Here is a 27020-nt window from a genome sequence, read left to right on the forward strand (position 1 = left end):
ATTACACTAGCAAAATAATTTAAAAGTTTTTCTTTTAAATTTAAAATAATGTTAAGCAGATATGAGTGGTGGCACTGGCTCGCTGCTACGTAGGGCAGCAATTAACAACAGTATGCTCTGTAAGTCAGATACACACAGGCCTGATAGAAAATAAAATTAGATTACACTAGCAAAATGATTTAAAGATTTTTTTTGGAATTTAAAGAAAAAGGTTAAGCACATATGAGTCGTGGCTGATAGCCTTGGAAGGGCAGCAATTAAAAACAGTAGGCTCTGTAAGTCAGATACACACAGGCCTGATAGAAAATAAAATTAGAATACACTAGCAAAATGATTTAAAGTTTTTTTTTTTTTAATTTAAAGAAAAAGGTTAAGCACATATGAGTCATGGCTGCTAGCCTTGGTAAGGCAGCAATTAACCACAGTAGGCTCTGTAAGTCAGATACACACAGGCCTGATAGAAAATAAAATTAGAATACACTAGCAAAATGATTTAAAGTTTTTTTTTTTTAATTTAAAGAAAAAGGTTAAGCACATATGAGTCATGGCTGCTAGCCTTGGTAAGGCAGCAATTAACCACAGTAGGCTCTGTAAGTCAGATACACACAGGCCTGATAGAAAATAAAATTAGAATACACTAGCAAAATGATTTAAAGTTTTTTTTTTTTAATTTAAAGAAAAAGGTTAAGCACATATGAGTCATGGCTGCTAGCCTTGGTAAGGCAGCAATTAACCACAGTAGGCTCTGTAAGTCAGATACACACAGGCCTGATAGAAAATAAAATTAGATTATACTAGCAAAATGATTTAAAGTTTTTTTTGGGGGAATTTAAAAAAAGGTTAAACACATATGAGTCGTGGCTGATAGACTAGGGAGGGCAGCAATTAAACACAGTATGCTCTGTAAATCAGCAAAACACACAGGCCTGATAGAAAATGAAATTAGATTACACTAGCAAAATGATTTTAATTTTTTTTTTTTAAATTTAAAATAATGTTATAAGCGGATATGAGTGGTGGCTGGCACAGAGCAATGAACCAGAGTATATACTGTGTGAGCCTGAGACACAGTCACAGGCCTGATAGAAAATGAAAATAAATTACACTAGCAAAATAATTTCAATTTTTTGTTGGTTAAATTTAAACTAATGTTGTTAGGCAGATATCAGTGGTGGCACTAATCACAGCATATGCTGTGAGCCTCACACACAGGCTGAAAGCCAGGCAAATGCAAATAAAAATACAATGAAAAAAACCAACAAAAAACGACTTAAGTTATAGCCCTAAAAAGGGCTTTTTGGGGTGCTGTCTTTGCAGCAGAGATGAGATGAGTCCTTCAGGACTGTAGTGGACACTAAATACACTAGCCTAGCTATCTATTTCCCTATAATGTCAGCAGCAGCAACACAAAAGGTCCTCTCACTAAGAAAGCATGGTCGTAATGAGTCTAAAATGGCTGCTGCCAAGAAGCTGGGAGGGTCTGTGAGGGAGTGTCTGATGGTGATTGGCTCTAATGTGTCAGAAGGCTGTGACATACAGGGTTAAAGTTTTCTCAATGATGACACATAGGGGGCGGATCGAACATCGCATATGTTCGCCCGCAGCGGCGAACGCGAACAAGCTATGTTCGCCGGGAACTGTTCTCCGGCGAACAGTTCACGACATCACTACTTATACAGTGTATCTAATTGAATGTGCAGTGTGTGGTCATGTATTGTCACTTATACATGAACATTTAGGTTATATTACCAATGATAATATTTGGTGAGCATTATCTCGGCATTTTTCAGAACTACAAAAAAACAATAACATGGAGTCATTCAAATGGTGTGCTATCGAATCCAATAGGTCTTCAAAAAGAGGATTCAATTTGGAATAGGAGTTATTAACACCTTCTTGCCCTTAGGACATATCCATGCCAACCTAACAGTGCTGGGCTTTACTGCCCTCAGAACGGACTTGAACATCCTAGCTTTTTTGGCATCCTGCTCCCTCTTTCTTTTAGTTATTGGAAAATCGACTGGAGATGTGCCTAGCATCGTAGGCAGTCCCCTTGATCCGATCCCAGCATTGAAATCATGTGATTGCATCGTGATCGCGTAATTTCCTTTTTCCAACAAATGTTTACATTTGTACTTCCAATCTTCAACACTTGCCCCCGTCCTGGAAAGTTTAATTATTTGTTATTATCTGACTTCTTACTATCAACTAATATAGCTTTATGTGTTTTAAGTAATTAATATAAATCTGCTCCCAGCTAAAAACCATTATTTCAATAGGATATAATTATTATAATCCAACATGATGGTATCCATTGGATTATGCCTTTATAAGGAAATATATAGTAATAGGATTAATAGTATTTATTATTTTTCTTCCTTTGATTGTTTATGGGATTTTTTCATATATGTATAACACTTTAAGATAGTTAAAAGGGTGTTTTAGAGTTTTTTATGTTTAAATTGTAACTGGTGATGGGAATGAACTATAATTACGGCACATAGCCAAAACGCATAACATCATTCTTATGTGCACTCACCCGTTCTTCTGACCAGATTTTTTTTTTTTATGTTTTTCAAGAAAGATTACGTTTTATCATAGTTTCAGAGAACTCTATTTCACTGTATTCGCCATCTCTTGGGTTTTTATGCGTCAGTATATATATATATATATATATATATATATAAATATAAATATAAATATACATACACACACACACGTAGTATAAGCATTTTACCCCAAATCCCATATATTTTTAATGATTTTCCATTCTAAGTATTTTATTTTAGTCATTTAGTCAAGTTTCTTGTGGCGAGTGTCTCTCCAGGAATAGGTGGTAAAATAAATAATGAAAATAATAATTTTTCTGCTGTTTACATAATAAAAACATAATTTATGTTTACCAGATAAATTCTTTTCCTTCCGAATAGGGAGAGTCAATGGCTTAATTTGTTACTGTTGGGAAATACAACACCTGGCCACGAGGAGGAGGCAAAGACACCCCAGTCAAAGGCTTAAATATCCCATCCACTTCCTCATTACCCCAGTCATTCTGCCAAGGAAACAAGGAAAAGTCGGAGAAACATAAGGGTATAAATGGTGCCAGAAGAATAAAATAAATAAGGAACCACCCATAGACAAGAAAAAACGGGCAGGGGCCGTGGACTCTCCCTATCCGGAAGGAATTTATCTGGTAAGCATAAATTATGTTTTCCTTCCTAAGATAGGGAGTGTCCACGGCTTCATTCCTTACTGTTGGGAAAACTATACCCAAGCTCCAGCGGACACTGAATGAATAACGGGAGGGAACAAAAAGGAAGAGGCATACCCTATTCTGAGGGCACCACAGCCTGCAAAACTTTTCTCCCAAAAGCTGCTTCAGCTGAAGCAAAAACATCAAACTTGTAAAATTTTGAAAAAGTATGTAAAGAGGACCAGGTAGTCACCTTACAAATATGATCCATAAAGGCCTCATTCTTAAAGGTCCAAGAGGAAGCTACTGCTCTAGTGGAATGAGCCGTTATGCTTTAAGGAGGATAATGTCCCACTGTCTCGTAAGCTAAGCGGATGACACTCTTTAACCAAAAAGATAGGGAAGCCGAAGTAGCCTTCTGCCCCTTACGCTTCCCTGAATAGACAACAAACAAAGAGGAAGATTGTCTAAACTCCGTAATAGCCTGAAGATAGAACTTCAAGGCGCGAACCACATCCAAATTGTGAAGTAAGCGTTCCTTCGATGAAGGATTAGGACACAAGGAAGGAACCACAATATCCTGATTGATGTTGCGATCTGACACAACCTTAGAAAGAAAACCTAATTTAGTACGTAAAATTGCCTTATCTGCATGAAAAATTAGATAAGAGGGGCTCACATTGCAAAGCAGAGATCTCAGAAACTCTGCCCGCAGAGGCAATCGCCAATAAAAAGAGAACCTTTCAATATAATTTAATGTCGACGGAATACAGAGGGTCAAACGGAACCTGTTGCAAAACCCGAAGAACACGATTTAGGCTCTAAGGAGGAGCCCCAGATCTAAACACAGGTCTGATCTTAATCAGAGCCTTAACTAAGGACTACACGTCTGGAAGCTCAGCAAGTCTCTTGTGCAATAAAACCAACAGGGCTGAAATCCGTCCCCTCAGGGAACTAGCAGAAAGTCCCTTCTCCAGCCCATCCTGGAGAAAAGATAAGATCCTGGCAACCTTAACTCTGCGCCAGGAGAAACCACACTCTTCACACCAGAATAAGTAGGTCCTCCACACCTTGTGGTAGAGACGCTGGGTAACTGGTTTACGAGCTTGAGTAAGAGTATCAATGACACTCAGAGAAATACCTCTTGGCTAAGTCTAAGCGTTTAATCTCCACGCAGTCAACCTCAGCAGGTCTCTGCGACAAGGTAACTTCCACTGAGGAGATGAGGACATCCCCACTAGATCCGCGAACCACGTCCTTTGCGGCCACGTTGGAGCAATCAGGATTACTGATACCCGCTCCTGCTTGATGCAGGCCACCACTCGAGGAAGAAGCGGTAATGGAGGAAAAAGATATATGACTTTGAACCACCAGGGCACTGCTATAGTGCATCTATTAGATCCGCTTGGGGATCCCTCGACCTCGATCCGTACCTGGGTAGCTTGGTATTGAGACAGGACACCATGAGATCTATCTCCGGCATCCCCCACTTGCTGCATATCTCTGCAAAAACATCAGGATGGAGAGACCATTCCCCTGGATGGAAGGATTGCCTGCTGAGAAAATCCGCCTCCCAGCTGTCCCGGAATGTGGATCGCTGACAGCGAACAGCTGTGAGCCTCTGCCCATTCCAGAATCTGAGATACTTCCTTCATCACCAAGGAACTTCTCGTCCCCCCCCTGATGGTTAATGCAAGCCACCGAGGTTATATTGTCTGATTTAAATCTGATAAACTGGGACGAACCCAAAAGTGGCCAAGCCTTCAAGGCCTTGAAGATTGCCCATAGTTCCAAAATATTAATCGGGCGGGAGGACTCCTCCTAAGTCCACAAGCCCTGTGCCTTCCTGGCACCCCAAACAGCTCCCCATCTGGATAGGCTTGCGTCTGTAGTCACAATCTCCCAGGATAGTCTTAAGCAGCATGTCCCTCGGGACAAATGATCTGGACAGAGCCACCAAGAGAACAATTCTTTCAACCAGCTGTCTAATACAATCTGTTGAGACAGATCTGAATGATCGCCATTCCACTGCCTCAGCATGCATAGTTGTAAAGGTCTGAGACGGAACCTGGCAAAAGGAATGATGTCCATGCAGGACACCATGAGACCAATCACTTCCATACACTGAGCCATAGAGGGACTCAAGGAGGTCCGTAGGGCGAGACATGCCGAGGTTTGCTTGCACCGTCTCTGATCTGTTAGAAATATCCTCATGGATATGGAGTCTATAATAGTACCCAGGAATTCCACCCTGGTACTAGGGATAAGAGAACTCTTTTCCAAGTTTATCTTCCATCTATGTGATCGAAGAAGATTGAGAAGGGATTCCAAGAATTCTTCCGCTAGATGAAAGGATGGTGCTTTCACCAGAATATTGTTCAAGTATGGGGCTACTGCAATACCCTAAGTTCTGGCAACGGCAAGAAGAGGCCCCAGAACTTTTGTGAAGATTCTTGGAGCAGTAGCTAGGCCAAACGGAAGGGCAATGAACTGGAAGTGCTGGTCCAGGAATGCAAACCTCAGGAACTGAAAGTGTTCCCTGTGGATTGGAACATGAAGGTAAGCGTCCATAAGATCTATAGTAGTCATAAACTGGCCTTTCTGAAATAAAGGAAGGATGGACCTTACCGTCTCCATCTTGAAGGAAGAGAAATTTGTTTAAGCACTTTAGGTCCAGAATTGGGTGGAAAGTTCCCTCCTTCTTTAGGACCACAAAAAGGTTTGAATAAAGCCCCAAACCTCTTTCTTCGATAAGCATCGGGACAACAACTCCTAAGGAGGATAGATCCAGAATGCACCCTAGAAAGGCATTCCTCTTTTCTGGTCTTGTAGACAGATTTGAGAAGGAATCTGCCCCTTGGCGGATGAGATTTGAAGCCTATATTGTATCCCTGAAATACCACCTCCAGGACCCACGGATCCTGTACGTCCTTGAACCAAGTGTCTGAAAAAAGAGAGACACAATCTGCCCCCTACACGATCCGATCCTGGATCAGGGGCCGCCCCTTCATGCCGACTTGTTTTTGGCGGGCTTCCTATTTTGCTTGGATTTATTCCAGGACTGAGCCGGCTTCCAAGTACTCTTGGGTTGCTCAGGCTTGGAGGAGAATTGTTGTCGTTGGGATTTGTCAGAACGAAAGGAACGAAAATTAGAAGATTGACATCCCTTAGACTTGTTCTTCTTATTCGGTAGGAAGGCACCGTTGCCTCCGGTAACTGTAGAAATAATTAAGTCCAGGCCTGGACCAAATAAAATCTTTCCCTTGAAGTGAAGAGAAAAGAAATTTGGACTTAGAAGTCATATTCAAGACAAAGACTTCAACTAGAGTGCCCGGAGGTCTAGGACCGCAAAGCCAGAGGCCTTTGCATTTAGGCGAATAATTTGCATGTTCGCATCACAGATAAAAGAAATAGCAATTCTCACAGCTTTAATTCTGTCTTGAATATCCTCGAGGGGAGACTCCACCTCGATGAGTTCCGACAAAGTCGCACCAGTAGGTAGCCACTCCGGCAACCGCAGCAACTGGTTGAAACAAAAATCCTGTATGTTGAAACTTCTTTCTCAGAAAGGTTTCAATTTTCTTATCCATTGGCTCTCTGAACGAAGAACTATCCTCAAGAAGTATAGTAGTACGTTTAGCAAGTGTAGAGATAGCACCATACATCTTAGGAATGGAGGCCAACAAATCTATTTGAGAGTCCGGGACCAACTATTTAAAAGTAGACGAGGTGGAAAAGGAAGAACCAATTTTTTCTCATTCGTTCTTAATAATGTTCGCCATCTTAACCGGCACAGGAATAGTCTAAGGAACTTTCCTGTCTTCGTAAACTCTGTCCAATTGTGGTATCATAGGTTCTTCAGCCAGCGCGGCCTCTGGAAACTAACTTACACAGAACCTCTTTTAATAAAAAATGCAAGTGCTCAATTTTAAATCTAAAGGACGGTTCCTCCACAGAAGGAGGCTTAGGACGCTAAGGACTCCGACCCAGAAAGTTCACCCTCTGAAGCTACAGAGGTTAACTCATCATCGGATAACTGGGACATAATAGCTAAATCCGATAAATATTTTAGATGACTCAAGGTCAGGAGAGCTATGTTTAACCTTTCTCTTGCGTTTGTAAGAGCGAGGTAATGCACTGAGGGCCGCAGACACCGTCGTTTGTAATTGCACGGCAAAATCCGCAGGAAGAAGGCACCCTCCGGATGGAGTATTAGATGTGTTATGGGGAACTGCATGTGGAGTGGATAATGTAGCAAGGGTAGTAATCTCACGGGACGCTGAGCCCTGAGAGGTAGACAGGCTTGTCTCCCTTCTTAGACTTTATTACTGTGTTAAAGCATGTGGAACATAATTGAGTGGGCGGGAAAACTAGGGCCTCTTCACAATATAAACAGGTATGATTTAGTACAGAAGGAGTACCTTCTAACATGTCAGAGTCCTCCATAGCTCAGGTTATACCCACAGGACACAAATAAAAACGTTTTTTATTATAGAAAACTGTACCTTAATACTCCAAATGGCTGGGGCACTCACCACCTCCTAGACCCAGACAGTTAAAGGGACAATACTCCATAATTCCCCCCCCCCCCCAATTAATGTATTTTCAATGACTTGTTATATCAGCTGCAGAATATAAAATGTTTGAGAATTTGCATTTTCATGTTTATGTATATGAATTAGCTGGTTTTGTGCTTTTAAACCACAGCCTATTACAATGGGTTGAGCTTCAAGCTAAGCTCATTATGTCATCACTTTTATTCACACAGACTTGCTTCCTTATCTTATATGTGTTTGTAAAGCAAAACTCAATACTTCGAAAGGACAATGGAAAAACATAATTTATGTAAGAACTTACCTGATAAATTCATTTCTTTCATATTGGCAAGAGTCCTTGAGCTAGTGACGTATGGGATATACATTCCTACCAGGAGGAGCAAAGTTTCCCAAACCTCAAAATGCCTATAAATACACCCCTCACAACACCCACAATTCAGTTTAACGAATAGCCAAGAAGTGGGGTGATAAGAAAGAAGCGAAAGCATCAAACAAGGAATTGGAATAATTGTGCTTTATACAAAAAAATCATAACCACCACAAAAAGGTTGGGCCTCATGGACTCTTGCCAATATGAAAGAAATGAATTTATCAGGTAAGTTCTTACATAAATTATGTTTTCTTTCATGTAATTGGCAAGAGTCCATGAGCTAGTGACGTATGGGATAGCAGATACCCAAGATGTGGAACTTCCACGCAAGAGTCACTAGAGAGGGAGGGATAAAATAAAGACAGCCAATTCCGCTGAAAAAATAATCCACAACTCAAATCAAAAAGTTTTAATCATAATGAAAAAAAACTGAAATTATAAGCAGAAGAATCAAACTGAAACAGCTGCCTGAAGTACTTTTCTACCAAAAACTGCTTCAGAAGAAAAAAAAAACATCAAAATGGTAGAATTTAGTAAAAATATGCAAAGAAGACCAAGTTGCTGCTTTGCAAATCTGATCAACAGAAGCTTCATTCCTAAAAGCCCAGGAAGTAGAAACTGACCTAGTAGAATGAGCCGTAATCCTTTGAGGCGGGGATTTACCCAACTCCACATAAGCAAGATGAATCAAAGACTTTAACCAAGACGCCAAAGAAATGGCAGAAGCTTTCTGACCTTTCCTTGAACCATAAAAGATAAATAGACTAGAAGTCTTTCTGACATAATATTTCAAAGCTCTTACTACATCCAAAGAATGTAAAGATCTCTCCAGAGAATTCTTAGGATTAGGACACAATGAAGGGACAACAATTTCCCTACTAATGTTGTTAGAATTCACAACTTTAGGTAAAAAATTAAATGAAGTCCGCAACACCGCCTTATCCTGATGAAAAATCAGAAAAGGAGATTCATAAGAAAGAGCAGATAACTCAGAAACTGTTCTAGCAGAAGAGATGGCCAAAAGGAACAAAACTTTCCAAGAAAGTAATTTAATATCCAGAGAATGCATAGGTTCAAACGGAGGAACCTGTAAAGCCCTCAGAACCAAATTAAGACTCCAAGGAGGAGAGATTGACTTAATGACAGGCTTAATACGAACTAAAGCCTGTACAAAACAATGAATATCAGGATGATTAGCAATGTTTCTGTGAAAAAGAACAGAAAGAGCAGAGATTTGTCCTTTCAAGGAACTTGCAGACAAACCTTTTTCCAAACCATCCTGAAGAAACTGTAAAATTCTAGGAATTTTAAAAGAATGCCAAGAAAATTTATGAGAAGAACACCAAGAAATGTTAGACTTCCAAACTCGGTAATAAATCTTTCTAGACACAGATTTACGAGCCTGTAACATAGTATTAATCACTGAATCAGAGAAACCTCTATGACTAAGTATTAAGCGTTCAATCTCCATACCTTCAAATTTAATGATTTGAAATCCTGATGGAAAAATGGGCCTTGATATAGAAGGTCAGAAGGACAGAAGTGTCCAAGGTTGGCAACTGGCCATACGAACGAGATCCGCATACCAAAACCTGTGTGGCCATGCTGGAGCCACCAGCAGTACAAATGAACGCTCCATTAGGATTTTGGAAATCACTTTTGGAAGAAGAACTAGAGGCGGAAAGATATAGGCAGGTTGATAATTCCAAGGAAGTGACAACGCGTCCACCGCTTCCGCCTGAGGATCCCTGAATCTGGACAGATACCTGGGAAGTTTCTTGTTTAGATGAGAAGCCATCAGATCTATTTCTGGAAGTCCCCAGATTTGAACAATCTGAAGAAATACCTCTGGGTGAAGAGACCATTCGCCCGGATGTAACGTCTGGCGACTGAGATAATCCGCTTCTCAATTGTCTACACCTGGGATGTGAACCGCAGATATTAGACAGGAGCTGGATTCCGCCCATACAAGTATCCAAGATACTTCTTTCATAGCCTGAGGACTGTGAGTCCCACCTTGATGATTGACATACGCCACGGTTGTGACATTGTCTGTCTGAAAACAAATAAATGATTCTCTCTTCAAAAGAGGCCAGAACTGAAGAGCTCTGAAAATCGCACGGAGTTCCAAAATGTTGATTGGTAATCTCGCTGTCAGAGATCCCCATACAGCTCCCCAACCTGAAAGACTCGCATCTGTTGAGATCACAGTCCGGGTTGGACGAACAAAAGAGGCCCCTTGAATTAGACGATGGTGATTCAACCACCAAGTCAGAGAAGCTCGAACATTGGGATTTAAGGATATTAATTGTGATATCTTTGTATAATCCCTGCACCATTGGTTCAGCATACCAAGCTGGAGAGGTCTCATGTGAAAACGAGCAAAAGGGATTGCGTCCGATGCAGCAGTCATGAGACCTAGAATTTCCATGCACAAAGCTACCGAAGGGAATGATTAAGATTGAAGGTTTCGACAAGCTGAAACCAATTTCAGACGTCTCTTTTCTGTTAGAGACAAAGTCATGGACACTGAATCTATTTGGAAACCCAAAAAGGTTACCCTTGTCTGAGGAATCAAGGAACTCTTGGTAAATTGATCCTCCAACCATGTCTTTGAAGAAACAACACAAGTTGATTTGTATGAGATTCTGCAGAATGTAAAGACTGAGCAAGTACCAAGATATCGTCCAAATAAGGAAATACCGCAATACCCTGTTCTCTGATTACAGAGAGAAGGGCACCGAGAACCTTTGAAAAGATCCTTGGAGCTGTTGCTAGGCCAAAAGGAAGAGCAACAAACTGGTAATGCTTGTCTAGATAAGAGAATCTCAGGAACTGATAGTGGGCTGGATGAATTGGAATATGAAGATATGCATCCTGTAAATCTATTGTAGACATATAATGCCCTTGCTGAACAAAAGGCAGAATACTCCTTATAGTCACCATTTTGAATGTTGGTATCCTTACATAACGATTCAATATTTTTAGATCCAGAACTGGTCTGAAAGAATTCTCCTTCTTTGGTACAATGAACAGATTTGAGTAAAACCCCAGACCCCGTTCCAGATCTGGAACTGGCACAATTACCCCAGCCGACTCCAGGTCTGAAACACATTTCAGAAACACCTGAGCCTTTATTGGGTTTACTGGAATGCGTGAGAGGAATAATCTTCTCACAGGCGGTCTTACCTTGAAACCTATTCTGTACCCTTGAGAAACAATGTTCTGAATCCAAAGACTTTGAATCGTAACCTGCCCCCTACCAGCTGTGCTGGAATGAGGGCCGCACCTTCATGCGGATTTGGGAGCTGGTTTTGACTTTCTAAAAGGCTTGGATTTATTCCAGACTGGAGAAGGTTTCCAAACGGAAACCGTTCCTTTAGGGGAAGGGTCAGGCTTCTGTTCCTTATTATGACGAAAGGAACGAAAACGATTAGCAGCCCTATATTTACTTTTAGATTTTTTGTCCTGAGGCAAAAAGGCTCCCTTCCCCCCAGTAACAGTGGAAATTATTGAATCCAACTGAGAACCAAATAATTTATTACCTTGGAAAGAGAAAGCAACGTTGACTTAGAAGTCATGTCTGCATTCCAAGACTTAAGCCATAAAGCTCTTCTAGCTAAAATAGCTAAAGACATATACCTGACATCAATCCTAATGATATCAAAAATGGCATAAAACACAAAGTTATTAGCATGTTGAAGAAGTTTAACAATGCTATAAGCATTTTGGTCTGACACTTGTTGCACCAAAGCCTCCAACCAGAAGGTGGAAGCTGCAGCAACATCAGCAAAATAAATAGCAGGTCTAAGAAGATTACCTGAACATAAATCAGCCTTCCTTAGAAAGGATTCAAGCTTCCTATCTAAAGGATCTTTAAAAGAAGTACTATCTGCCGTAGGAATAGTAGTACGTTTAGCAAGAGTAGAGATAGCCCCATCAACTTTGGGGATTTTTTCCCAAAACTCTAATCTATCAGATGGCAAATGGTACAATTTCTTAAACCTTGGAGAAGGAGTAAATGAAGTACCCAGACTATTCCATTCCCTAGAAATTACTTCTGAAATAGCATCAGGAACTGGAAAAACTTCTGGAATAACTACATGAGGTTTAAAAACTGAATTTAAACGCTTATTAGTTTTAATATCAAGAGGACTAGACTCCTCCATATCTAATGCAATCAACACTTCTTTAAGTAAAGAACGAATAAACTCCATCTTAAACAAATATGAAGATTTATCAGTGTCAATATCTGAGGCAGAATCTTCTGAACCAGAAAGATCCTCATCAGAGATAGATAAGTCAGAATGATGGCGGTCATTTAAAAATTCATCTGAAATATGAGAAGTTTTAAAAGACCTTTTACGTTTACTAGAAGGAGGAATAACGACAGAGCCTTCCGAATAGAATTAGAAACAAATTCTCTTACATTAACAGGAACATCCTGAACATTAGATGTTGAAGGAACAACAACAGGTAATGGATTATTACTAATGGAAATATTAACCGCGTTACATAGTTTATCATGACAACTAACACAAACTACAGCCGGAGGAACAGTTACCAAAAGTTTACAACAAATGCACTTAGCTTTGGTAGAACCAACATCAGGCAGCGTCTTTCCAGAAGTAGATTCTGATCCAGGGTCAGGCAGTAACATCTTGCAATATGTAATAGAAAAAAACAACATATAAAGCAAAATTATCAAATTCCTTAAATGACAGTTTCAGGAATGGGAAAAAATGCAAAACAAAACAAGCCTCTAACAACCAGAAGCAACTAAAAAGTGAGACTGAAATAATGTGAAAAAAACTGGCGCCAAGTATGACGCCCACATTTTTTGGCGCCAAAAACGTCTGCAACAAACATGCGTGAAAAAACATAATTTATGCTTACCTGATAAATTCCTTTCTCCTGTAGTGTGATCAGTCCACGGGTCATCATTACTTCTGGGATATTACTCCTCCCCAACAGGAAGTGCAAGAGGATTCACCCAGCAGAGCTGCCATATAGCTCCTCCCCTCTACGTCACTCCCAGTCATTCGACCAAGGACCAACAAGAAAGGAGAAGCCAAAGGGTGTAGTGGTGACTGGAGTATAATTTAAAAATATATTTACCTGCCTTAAAAAACAGGGCAGGCCGTGGACTGATCACACTACAGGAGAAAGGAATTTATCAGGTAAGCATAAATTATGTTTTCTCCTGTTAAGTGTGATCAGTCCACGGGTCATCATTACTTCTGGGATACCAATACCAAAGCAAAAGTACACGGATGACGGGAGGGATAGGCAGGCTCTTTATACAGAAGGAACCACTGCCTGAAGGACCTTTCTCCCAAAAATAGCCTCCGAGGAAGCAAAAGTGTCAAATTTGGAAAATTTGGAAAAAGTATGAAGCGAAGACCAAGTTGCAGCCTTGCAAATCTGTTCAACAGAGGCCTCATTCTTAAAGGCCCAAGTGGAAGCCACAGCTCTAGTGGAATGAGCTGTAATTCTTTCAGGAGGCTGCTTTCCAGCAGTCTCATAAGCTAAACGAATTATGGTACGAAGCCAAAAAGAAAGGGAGGTAGCAGAAGCCTTTTGACCTCTCCTCTGACCAGAGTAAACGACAAACAGGGAAGACGTTTGTCGAAATTCCTTAGTTGCCTGTAAGTAAAATTTTAGGGCACGAACTACATCCAGATTGTGCAGAAGATGTTCCTTCTTCGAAGAAGGATTTGGACACAAAGAAGGAACAACAATCTCTTGATTGATATTCCTGTTAGTGACTACCTTAGGTAAGAACCCAGGTTTAGTACGCAGAACTACCTTATCCGAATGAAAAATCAAATAAGGAGAATCACAATGTAAGGCTGATAACTCAGAGACTCTTCGAGCCGAGGAAATAGCCATTAAAAATAGAACTTTCCAAGATAACAACTTTATATCAATGGAATGAAGGGGTTCAAACGGAACGCCCTGTAAAACGTTAAGAACAAGGTTTAAACTCCATGGCGGAGCAACAGTTTTAAACACAGGCTTAATCCTGGCCAAAGCCTGACAAAAAGCCTGAACGTCTGGGACTTCTGACAGACGTTTGTGCAACAGAATGGACAGAGCTGAGATCTGTCCCTTTAATGAACTAGCAGATAAACCCTTTTCTAAACCTTCTTGTAGAAAAGACAATATCCTAGGAATCCTAACCTTACTCCAAGAGTAACCTTTGGATTCGCACCAATATAGGTATTTACGCCATATCTTATGGTAAATCTTTCTGGTAACAGGCTTCCTAGCCTGTATTAAGGTATCAATAACTGACTCAGAAAACCCACGTTTTGATAAAATCAAGCGTTCAATTTCCAAGCAGTCAGCTTCAGAGAAGTTAGATTTTGATGTTTGAAAGGACCCTGTATCAGAAGGTCCTGTTTCAGAGGTAGAGACCAAGGTGGACAGGATGACATGTCCACCAGGTCTGCATACCAAGTCCTGCGTGGCCATGCAGGTGCTATTAGAATAACTGATGCTCTCTCCTGCTTGATTCTGGCAATCAATCGAGGAAGCATCGGGAAGGGTGGAAACACATAAGCCATCCTGAAGGTCCAAGGTGCTGTCAAGGCATCTATCAGGACTGCTCCTGGATCCCTGGATCTGGACCCGTAACGAGGAAGCTTGGCGTTCTGTCGAGACGCCATGAGATCTATCTCTGGTTTGCCCCAATGACGAAGTATTTGAGCAAAGACCTCCGGATGAAGTTCCCACTCCCCCGGATGAAAAGTCTGACGACTTAAGAAATCCGCCTCCCAGTTCTCCACTCCCGGGATGTGGATTGCTGACAGGTGGCAAGAGTGAGACTCTGCCCAGCGAATTATCTTTGATACTTCCATCATTGCTAGGGAGCTTCTTGTCCCTCCCTGATGGTTGATGTAAGCTACAGTCGTGATGTTGTCCGACTGAAACCTGATGAACCCCCGAGTTGTCAACTGGGGCCAAGCCAGGAGGGCATTGAGAACTGCTCTCAATTCCAGAATGTTTATTGGTAGGAGACTCTCCTCCTGACTCCATTGTCCCTGAGCCTTCAGAGAATCCCAGACGGCACCCCAACCTAGAAGGCTGGCGTCTGTTGTTACAATTGTCCAGTCTGGCCTGCTGAATGGCATCCCCCTGGACAGATGTGGCCGAGAAAGCCACCATAGAAGAGAATTTCTGGTCTCTTGATCCAGATTCAGAGAAGGGGACAAGTCTGAGTAATCCCCATTCCACTGACTTAGCATGCACAATTGCAGTGGTCTGAGGTGTAAGCGTGCAAAGGGTACTATGTCCATTGCCGCTACCATTAAGCCGATTACCTCCATGCATTGAGCCACTGACGGGTGTTGAATGGAATGAAGGGCGCGGCAAGCACTTTGAAGTCTTGTTAACCTGTCTTCTGTCAGGTAAATCTTCATTTCTACAGAATCTATAAGAGTCCCCGGGAAGGGAACTCTTGTGAGTGGAAAGAGAGAACTTTTCTTTTCGTTCACCTTCCATCCATGCGACCTTAGAAATGCCAGTACTAACTCTGTATGAGACTTGGCAGTTTGAAAGCTTGAAGCTTGTATCAGAATGTCGTCTAGGTACGGAGCTACCGAGATTCCTCGCGGTCTTAGTACCGCCAGAAGAGCACCCAGAACCTTTGTGAAGATTCTTGGAGCTGTAGCCAATCCGAATGGAAGAGCTACAAACTGGTAATGCCTGTCTAGGAAGGCAAACCTTAGGTACCGGTAATGATCTTTGTGAATCGGTATGTGAAGGTAAGCATCCTTTAAATCCACTGTGGTCATGTACTGACCCTTTTGGATCATGGGTAAAATTGTCCGAATAGTCTCCATTTTGAACGATGGAACTCTTAGGAATTTGTTTAGGATCTTTAAATCCAGGATTGGTCTGAAAGTTCCCTCTTTTTTGGGAACCACAAACAGATTTGAGTAAAACCCTTGTCCCTGTTCCGACCGTGGAACTGGATGGATTACTCCCATTAACAAAAGCTCTTGTACGCAGCGTAGAAACGCCTCTTTCTTTGTTTGGTTTGTTGACAACCTTGACAGATGAAATCTCTCTCTTGGAGGAGAGTATTTGAAGTCCAGAAGGTATCCCTGAGATATTATCTCTAGCGCCCAGGGATCCTGGACATCTCTTGCCCAAGCCTGGGCGAAGAGAGAAAGTCTGCCCCCCACTAGATCCGATCCCGGATCGGGGGCCCTCAATTCATGCTGTTTTAGGGGCAGCAGCAGGTTTCCTGGCCTGCTTGCCCTTGTTCCAAGACTGGTTAGGTCTCCAGCCTTGTCTGTAGCGAGCAACAGATCCTTCCTGTTTTGGAGCAGAGGAAGTTGGTGCTGCTCCTGCTTTGAAATTCCGAAAGGAACGAAAATTAGACTGTCTAGCCTTAGGTTTGGCTCTGTCTTGAGGCAGGGCGTGGCCTTTACCTCCTGTAATGTCAGCGATAATTTCTTTCAAACCGGGCCCAAATAAGGTCTGCCCTTTGAAAGGTATATTAAGTAATTTAGACTTAGAAGTAACATCAGCTGACCAGGATTTTAGCCACAGTGCTCTGCGCGCCTGAATGGCAAATCCGGAATTCTTAGCCGTAAGTTTAGTTAAATGTACTACGGCCTCCGAAATGAATGAATTAGCTAGCTTAAGGACTCTAAGCTTGTCCGTAATCTCATCCAGAGTAGCTGAACTAATGGTCTCTTCCAGAGACTCAAACCAGAATGCCGCCGCAGCCGTGACCGGCACAATGCATGCAAGGGGTTGCAATATAAAACCTTGTTGAACAAACATTTTCTTAAGGTAACCCTCTAACTTTTTATCCATTGGATCTGAAAAGGCACAGCTATCCTCCACCGGGATAGTGGTGCGCTTAGCTAAAGTAGAAACTGCTCCCTCCACCTTAGGGACCGTTTGCCATAAGTCCCGTGTGGTGGTGTCTATTGGAAACATCTTTCTAAATATCGGAGGGGGTGAGAACGGCACACCTGGTCTATCCCACTCCTTAGTAATAATTTCAGTTAGTCTCTTAGGTATAGGAAAAATGTCAGTACTCGTTGGTACCGCAAAATATTTATCCAACCTACACATTTTCTCTGGTATTGCAACTGTGTTACAATCATTCAGAGCCGCTAACACCTCCCCTAGTAATACACGGAGGTTTTCCAGCTTAAATTTAAAATTTGAAATATCTGAATCCAATCTGTTTGGATCAGAACCGTCAGCCGCAGAAAGAAGCTCTCCGTCCTCATGTTCTGCAAGTTGTGACGCAGTATCTGACATGGCCCTAGCATTATCAGCGCACTCTGTTCTCACCCCAGAGTGATCACGCTTGCCTCTTAGTTCTGGTAATTTAGCCAAAACTTCAGTCATAACAGTAGCCATATCTTGTAATGTTATTTGTAATGGCCGCCCAGATGTACTGGGCGCCACAATATCGCGCACCTCCCGAGCGGGAGATGCAGGTACTGACACGTGAGGCGAGTTAGTCGGCATAACTCTCCCCTCGCTGTTTGGTGAAATGTGTTCAATTTGTACAGATTGACTTTTATTTAAAGTAGCATCAATACAGTTAGTACATAAATTTCTATTGGGCTCCACTTTGGCATTGCAACAAATGACACAGGTATCATCCTCTGAATCAGACATGTTTAACACACTAGCAAATAAACTTGCAACTTGGAAATACTATTCAAGTAAAATACTATGAAAACGTACTGTGCCTATAAGAAGCACAGAAAGATTTATGACAGTTGAAAATTAATAAACTGAAAAGGTTATAGCATCAATCTTTGTAAAAAACACAATTTTAGCAAAGGTTTGTTCCCATTAGCAAAGGATAACTAACCCTGATAGCAGAAAAAAAAAAAAGGTTACAGAATAAACGTGTTTTTTATCACAGTCAACTACAATCTCACAGCTCTGCTGTGAATGATTACCTCCCTCAAAACAAGTTTTGAAGACCCCTGAGTTCTGTAGAGATGAACCGGATCATGCAGGAAATACAATGAGCTTCTGACTGAATTTTTTGATGCGTAGCAAAAGCGCCAAAAAAAGGCCCCTCCCCCTCACACACAACAGTGAGAGAGATCAGTAAACTGACAGAAATTAGATCAAGCAACTGCCAAGTGGAAAAATAGTGCCCAAACATTTTATTCACCCAGTACCTCAGAAAATGAAAACGATTTTACATTCCAGCAAAAACGTTTAACATTAATTAAGAGTTATTAAAAAGCCTGTTGCTAGTCCCTGCAAAATAGGCTAAAGTCTTATGTACACAGTGCAATTCCAGTGAAGTACCATTCCCCAGAATACTGAAGTGTAAAATATACATACATGACATTATATCGGTATGGCAGGATTTTCTCATCAATTCCATTGTCAGAAAATAAAAGCTGCTACATACCTCTTTGCAGATTAATCTGCCCGCTGTCCCCTGATCTGAAGTTTACCTCTCCTCAGATGGCCGAGAAACAGCAATATGATCTTAACTACTCCGGCTAAAATCATAGTAAAAACTCTGGTAGATTCTTCTTCAAATTCTACCAGAGAGGGAATAACACACTCCGGTGCTATTATAAAATAACAAACTTTTGATTGAAGGTATAAAACTAAGTATAATCACCATAGTCCTCTCACACATCCTATCTAGTCGTTGGGTGCAAGAGAATGACTGGGAGTGACGTAGAGGGGAGGAGCTATATGGCAGCTCTGCTGGGTGAATCCTCTTGCACTTCCTGTTGGGGAGGAGTAATATCCCAGAAGTAATGATGACCCGTGGACTGATCACACTTAACAGGAGAAATGACGCAACCACGTGAAAACTTCCGGTGTCAACGATGACGCCGGAAATGACGATATTTTTGCGCCAAAAATTACGCAATAAATTGTAGCATTTTCTGCACCCGCGAGCCTGACAGCCCGCAATTTAGAAGAAAAAAGTCAATTGAAAATTTTTTAAAGGTAAGAAAAATATTAATTCATATGCATTTTCACAAAAAATTAAACTGACAGTCTGAAAGAAGGAACACTGATTATCCTGAATCATGGCAAATATAAATTTAAAACATATATTTAGAACTTTACATATAAAGTGCCCAACCATAGCTTAGAGTGTCATGAATAAAATAAGACTTACTTACCCTAAGACACTCATCTACATATAGTAGATAGCCAAACCAGTACTGAAACGAGAATCAGTAGAGGTAATGGTATATAAGAGAATATCGTCGATCTGAAAAGGGAGGTAGGAGAAGAAATCTCTACGACCGATAACAGAGAACCTATGAAATAGATCCCCTAGAGGAAGACCATGGTATTCAAATAGGCAATACTCTCTTCACATCCCTCTGACATTCACTGCACTCTGAGAGGAAAACCGGGCTTCAGCCTGCTGCAAAGCGCATATCAACGAAGAAATCTAGCACAAACTTACTTCACCACCTCCATGGGAGGCAAAGTTTGTAAAACTGAATTGTGGGTGTGGCGAGGGGTGTATTTATAGGCATTTTGAGGTTTGGGAAACTTTGCCCCTCCTGGTAGGAATATATATCCCATATGTCACTAGCCATGGACTCTTGCCAATTACATGAAAGAAATTAAAATTTTATTACTTAAACTATCCTGCAACCTACTAAGACTGTAATTTATTCTGCTGGCTGTGTTTACATAGTCTGTCAATAGCATATACTCCAGTATCAAAACTTTTAGTATAGGTTGTGATACCACAGGCTAAATCAGCCATTTCATATGCTGAAATAGGGGTAAAGGAGCTACTTGTAAACAATGTAATATACTACAGAAGGTAAAATGGATCTTTGCGAACATTTTAAAGGGGAGAAAAATATTGGGTGAACCGTCCCTTTAACAGAGGAAGCACTCTCCTCAGGTTCAAGTCTTAGCCAGAATGGAGGAAATGAACATAGACCACTAACCGGTCACATGGAGTGCAAGACAGTACTTTCCCTGTTATTACAAGTACAGCAAGTAATAGGAGCTGTGCAACACCTTCAAAAACGAAAGTGAAACTTAAAAGTGAAACCTGTTTGTTCCAGCCAAAAAAAAAAAAAAACAGTCTATCAGCCCAGGAAAAAAAATCAAACAAAGCAGCATGTAAATAATTAATACACTGATTAATTAACCCCAACTGTTCAATATACCCCCTTCAGAGGATATTAACCCTGGATCCTGTGACCCTGTTGAAGCGTTTTATGTGAAAAAATTGAAACGATCTTACCTCCAGGATCCATGCTTTGATAGAACACAGCTTCTCAAGTGCGACAGTCTTATAGCAGCGCTCCTGACATGGACTTGAGTGAGAGAAAACAGGAAGTGAAACTCGTCAACACTGATTGCTTAGGAGCTGTTAGCAGTAGTCTGGCTGGTTTCACAGAAAAAAAAAAAAACTTTCCCTGCATCCCCAGACTCTAACTTTCATCAATACTCTCACTGAGAGGTTGACATGACTACTTAAAACTCCAGTCCTATCTCGAAGGGCAGATACCCTTTTTCATGACTCTCCAAATCTTCTGAAACTTCTCTGCCACCTCCCAACGTGACGAAAAAACATAATTTATGTAAGAACTTACCTGATAAATTCATTTCTTTCATATTAGCAAGAGTCCATGAGCTAGTGATGTATGGGATATACATTCCTACCAGGAGGGGCAAAGTTTCCCAAACCTTAAAATGCCTATAAATACACCCCTCACCACACCCACAATTCAGTTTAACGAATAGCCAAGAAGTGGGGTGATAAAAAAAGTGCGAAAGCATATAAAATAAGGAATTGGAATAATTGTGCTTTATACAAAAAAATCATAACCACCACAAAAAGGGTGGGCCTCATGGACTCTTGCTAATATGAAAGAAATGAATTTATCAGGTAAGTTCTTACATAAATTATGTTTTCTTTCATGTAATTAGCAAGAGTCCATGAGCTAGTGACGTATGGGATAATGATTACCCAAGATGTGGATCTTTCCACACAAGAGTCACTAGAGAGGGAGGGATAAAATAAAGACAGCCAATTCCTGCTGAAAATAATCCACACCCAAAATAAAGTTTAATAAAAAACATAAGCAGAAGATTCAGACTGAAACCGCTGCCTGAAGTACTTTTCTACCAAAAACTGCTTCAGAAGAAGAAAATACATCAAAATGGTAGAATTTAGTAAAAATATGCAAAGAGGACCAAGTTGCAGCTTTGCAAATCTGATCAACCGAAGCTTCATTCCTAAACGCCCAGGAAGTAGAAACTGACCTGGTAGAATGAGCTGTAATCCTCTGAGGCGGAGTTTTACCCGACTCAACAAAGGCAAGATGAATTAAAGATTTCAACCAAGATACCAAAGAAATGGCAGAAGCTTTCTGGCCTTTTCTAGAACTAGAAAAGATAACAAATAGACTAGAAGTCTTTCGGAAAGACTTAGTAGCTTCAACATAATATTTCAAAGCTCTAACAACATCCAAAGAATGCAATGATTTCTCCTTAGAATTCTTAGGATTAGGACATAATGAAGGAACCACAATTTCTCTACTAATGTTGTTGGAATTCACAACTTTAGGTAAAAATTCAAAAGAAGTTCGCAACACCGCCTTATCCTGATGAAAAATCAGAAAAGGAGACTCACAAGAAAGAGCAGATAATTCAGAAACTCTTCTGGCAGAAGAGATGGCCAAAAGGAACAAAACTTTCCAAGAAAGTAATTTAATGACCAATGAAATGCATAGGTTCAAAGGGAGGAGCTTGAAGAGCTCCCAGAACCAAATTCAAACTCCAAGGAGGAGAAATTGACTTAATGACAGGTTTTATACGAACCAAAGCTTGTATAAAACAAATATCAGGAAGAATAGCAATCTTTCTGTGAAAAAGAACAGAAAGAGCAGAGATTTGTCCTTTCAAGGAACTTGCAGACAAACCCTTATCTAAACCATCCTGAAGAAACTGTAAAATTCTCGGTATTCTAAAAGAATGCCAAGAAAAATGATGAGAAAGACACCAAAAAATATAAGTCTTCCAGACTCTATAATATATCTCTCTAGATACAGATTTACGAGCCTGTAACATAGTATTAATCACAGAGTCAGAGAAACCTCTTTGACCAAGAATCAAGCGTTCAATCGCCATACCTTTAAATTTAAGGATTTCAGATCCTGAAGGAAAAAAGGACCTTGTGACAGAAGGTCTGATCTAACGGAAGAGTCCACGGTTGGCAAGAGGCCATCCGGACAAGATCCGCATACCAAACCTGTAAGGCCATGCCGGAGCTACCAGCAGAACAAACGAGCATTCCTTCAGAATCTTGGAGATTACTCTTGGAAGAAGAACTAGAGGCGGAAAGATATAGGCAGGATGATACTTCCAAGGAAGTGATAATGCATCCACTGCCTCCGCCTGAGGATCCCGGGATCTGGACAGATACCTGGAAAATTCTTGTTTAGATGAGACGCCATCAGATCTATTTCTGGAAGTTCCCACATTTGAACAATCTGAAGAAATACCTCTGGGTGAAGAGACCATTCGCCCGGATGCAACGTTTGGCGACTGAGATAATCCGCTTCCCAATTGTCTACACCTGGGATATGAACCGCAGAGATTAGACAGGAGCTGGAGTCCGCCCAAACCAAAAAATTCGAGATACTTCTTACATAGCCAGAGGACTGTGAGTCGCTCCTTGATGATTGATGTATGCCACAGTTGTGACATTGTCTGTCTGAAAACAAATGAACGATTCTCTCTACAGAAGAGGCCAAAACTGAAGAGCTCTGAACATTGCACGGAGTTCCAAAATATTTATCGGTAATCTCACCTCCTGAGATTTCCAAACTCCTTGTGCCGACAGAGATCCCCACACAGCTCCCCAACCTGTGAGACTTGTATCTGTTGAAATTACAGTCCAGGTCGGAAGCACAAAAGAAGCCCCCTGAATTAAACGATGGTGATCTGTCCACCACGTTAGAGAGTGTCGAACAATCGGTTTTAAATATATAAATTTGAGATATCTTTTGTGTAATCCTTGCACCATTGATTCAGCATACAGAGCTGAAGAGGTCGCATGTGAAAAACGAGCAAAGGGGATTGCGTCCAATGCAGCAGTCATAAGACCTAGAATTTCCATGCATAAGGTTACCGAAGGGAATGATTGTGACTGAAGGTTTCGACAAGCTGAAAACAATTTTAGACATCTCTTGTCTGTTAAAGACAGAGTCATGGACACTGAATCTATCTGGAAACCCAGAAAGGTTACCCTTGACTGAGGAATCAATGAACTTTTTGGTAAATTGATCCTCCAACCATGATCTTGAAGAAACAACACAAGTCGAATCGCATGAGATTCTTCGAATGAGAAGACTGAGCAAATACCAAGATAATCGTCCAAATAAGGAAATACCAAAACCCTGTTCTCTGAATACAGAAAGAAGGGCACCGAGAAAAAACATAATTTATGTAAGAACTTACCTGATAAATTCATTTCTTTCATATTAACAAGAGTCCATGAGCTAGTGACGTATGGGATATACATTCCTACCAGGAGGGGCAAAGTTTCCCAAACCTTAAAATGCCTATAAATACACCCCTCACCACACCCACAAATCAGTTTAACGAATAGCCAAGAAGTGGGGTGATAAGAAAAAAAGTGCGAAGCATATAAAATAAGGAATTGGAATAATTGTGCTTTATACAAAAAAATCATAACCACCACAAAAAAGGGTGGGCCTCATGGACTCTTGTTAATATGAAAGAAATGAATTTATCAGGTAAGTTCTTACATAAATTATGTTTTCTTTCATGTAATTAACAAGAGTCCATGAGCTAGTGACGTATGGGATAATGAATACCCAAGATGTGGATCTTTCCACACAAGAGTCACTAGAGAGGGAGGGATAAAATAAAGACAGCCAATTCCTGCTGAAAATAATCCACACCCAAAATAAAGTTTAAAGAAAAACATAAGCAGAAGATTCAAACCGAAACCACTGCCTGAAGTACTTTTCTACCAAAAACTGCTTCAGAAGAAGAAAATACATCAAAATGGTAGAATTTAGTCAAAATATGCAAAGAGGACCAAGTTGCAGCTTTGCAAATCTGATCAACCGAAGCTTCATTCCTAAACGCCCAGGAAGTAGAAACTGACCTGGTAGAATGAGCTGTAATCCTCTGAGGCGGAGTTTTACCCGACTCAACAAAGGCAAGATGAATTAAAGATTTCAACCAAGATACCAAAGAAATGGCAGAAGCTTTCTGGCCTTTTCTAGAACTAGAAAAGATAACAAATAGACTAGAAGTCTTTCGGAAAGACTTAGTAGCTTCAACATAATATTTCAAAGCTCTAACAACATCCAAAGAATGCAATGATTTCTCCTTAGAATTCTTAGGATTAGGACATAATGAAGGAACCACGATTTCTCTACTAATGTTGTTGGAATTCACAACCTTAGGTAAAAATTCAAAAGAAGTTCGCAACACCGCCTTATCCTGATGAAAAATCAGAAAAGGAGACTCACAAGAAAGAGCAGATAATTCAGAAACTCTTCTGGCAGAAGAGATGGCCAAAAGGAACAAAACTTTCCAAGAAAGCAATTTAATGTCCAATGAATGCATAGGTTCAAACGGAGGAGCTTGAAGAGCTCCCAGAACCAAATTCAAACTCCATGGAGGAGAAATTGACTTAATGACAGGTTTTATACGAACCAAAGCTTGTACAAAACAATGAATATCAGGAAGAATAGCAATCTTTCTGTGAAAAAGAACAGAAAGAGCAGAGATTTGTCCTTTCAAGGAACTTGCGGACAAACCCTTATCTAAACCATCCTGAAGAAATTGTAATATTCTCGGAATTCTAAAAGAATACCAAGAAAAATGATGAGTAAGACACCAAGAAATATAAGTCTTCCAGACTCTATAATATATCTCTCTAGATACAGATTTACGAGCCTGTAACATAGTATCAATCACAGAGTCAGAGAAACCTCTCTGACTAAGAATCAAGCGTTCAATCTCCATACCTTTAAATTTAAGGATTTCAGATCCGGATGGAAAAAAGGACCTTGCGACAGAAGGTCTGGTCTTAACTGAAGAGTCCATGGTTGGCAAGATGCCATCCGGACAAGATCCGCATACCAAAACCTGTGAGGCCATGCCGGAGCTATTAGCAGAACAAACGAGCATTCCCTCAGAATCTTGGAGATTACTCTTGGAAGAAGAACTAGAGGCGGAAAGATATAGGCAGGATGATACTTCCAAGGAAGTGATAATGCATCCACTGCCTCCGCCTGAGGATCCCGGGATCTGGACAGATACCTGGGAAGTTTCTTGTTTAGATGAGAGGCCATCAGATCTATCTCTGGAAGCCCCCACATTTGAACAATCTGAAGAAATACCTCTGGGTGAAGAGACCATTCGCCCGGATGCAACGTTTGGCGACTGAGATAATCCGCTTCCCAATTGTCTACACCTGGGATATGAACCGCAGAGATTAGACAGGAGCTGGATTCCGCCCAAACCAAAATTCGAGATACTTCTTTCATAGCCAGAGGACTGTGAGTCCCTCCTTGATGATTGATGTATGCCACAGTTGTGACATTGTCTGTCTGAAAACAAATGAACGATTCTCTCTTCAGAAGAGGCCAAAACTGAAGAGCTCTGAAAATTGCACGGAGTTCCAAAATATTGATCGGTAATCTCACCTCCTGAGATTCCCAAACTCCCTGTGCCGTCAGAGATCCCCACACAGCTCCCCAACCTGTGAGACTTGCATCTGTTGAAATTACAGTCCAGGTCGGAAGAACAAAAGAAGCCCCCTGAATTAAACGATGGTGATCTGTCCACCACGTTAGAGAGTGTCGAACAATCGGTTTTAAAGATATTAATTGATATATCTTCGTGTAATCCCTGCACCATTGGTTCAGCATACAGAGCTGAAGAGGTCGCATGTGAAAACGAGCAAAGGGGATCGCGTCCGATGCAGCAGTCATAAGACCTAGAATTTCCATGCATAAGGCTACCGAAGGGAATGATTGAGACTGAAGGTTTCGACAAGCTGAAATCAATTTTAGACGTCTCTTGTCTGTTAAAGACAGAGTCATGGACACTGAATCTATCTGGAAACCCAGAAAGGTTACCCTTGTTTGAGGAATCAAAGAACTTTTTGGTAAATTGATCCTCCAACCATGATCTTGAAGAAACAACACAAGTCGATTCGTATGAGACTCTGCTAAATGTAAAGACTGAGCAAGTACCAAGATATCGTCCAAATAAGGAAATACCACAATACCCTGTTCTCTGATTACAGACAGAAGGGCACCGAGAATCTTTGTGAAAATTCTTGGAGCTGTAGCAAGGCCAAACGGTAGAGCCACAAATTGGTAATGCTTGTCTAGAAAAGAGAATCTCAGGAACTGAAAATGATCTGGATGAATCGGAATATGCAGATATGCATCCTGTAAATCTATTGTGGACATATAATTCCCTTGCTGAACAAAAGGCAATATAGTCCTTACAGTTACCATCTTGAACGTTGGTATCCTTACATAACGATTCAATAATTTTAGATCCAGAACTGGTCTGAAGGAATTCTCCTTCTTTGGTACAATGAAGAGATTTGAATAAAACCCCATCCCCTGTTCCGGAACTGGAACTGGCATAATTACTCCAGCCAACTCTAGATCTGAAACACAATTCAGAAATGCTTGAGCTTTCACTGGATTTACTGGGACACGGGAAAGAAAAAATCTCTTTGCAGGAGGTCTCATCTTGAAACCAATTCTGTACCCTTCTGAAACAATGTTCTGAATCCAAAGATTGTGAACAGAATTGATCCAAATTTCTTTGAAAAAACGTAACCTGCCCCCTACCAGCTGAACTGGAATGAGGGCCGTACCTTCATGTGAACTTA

Source organism: Bombina bombina, chromosome 11 (assembly GCF_027579735.1).
Source record: "Bombina bombina isolate aBomBom1 chromosome 11, aBomBom1.pri, whole genome shotgun sequence".
Lineage (NCBI taxonomy): Eukaryota > Metazoa > Chordata > Amphibia > Anura > Bombinatoridae > Bombina > Bombina bombina.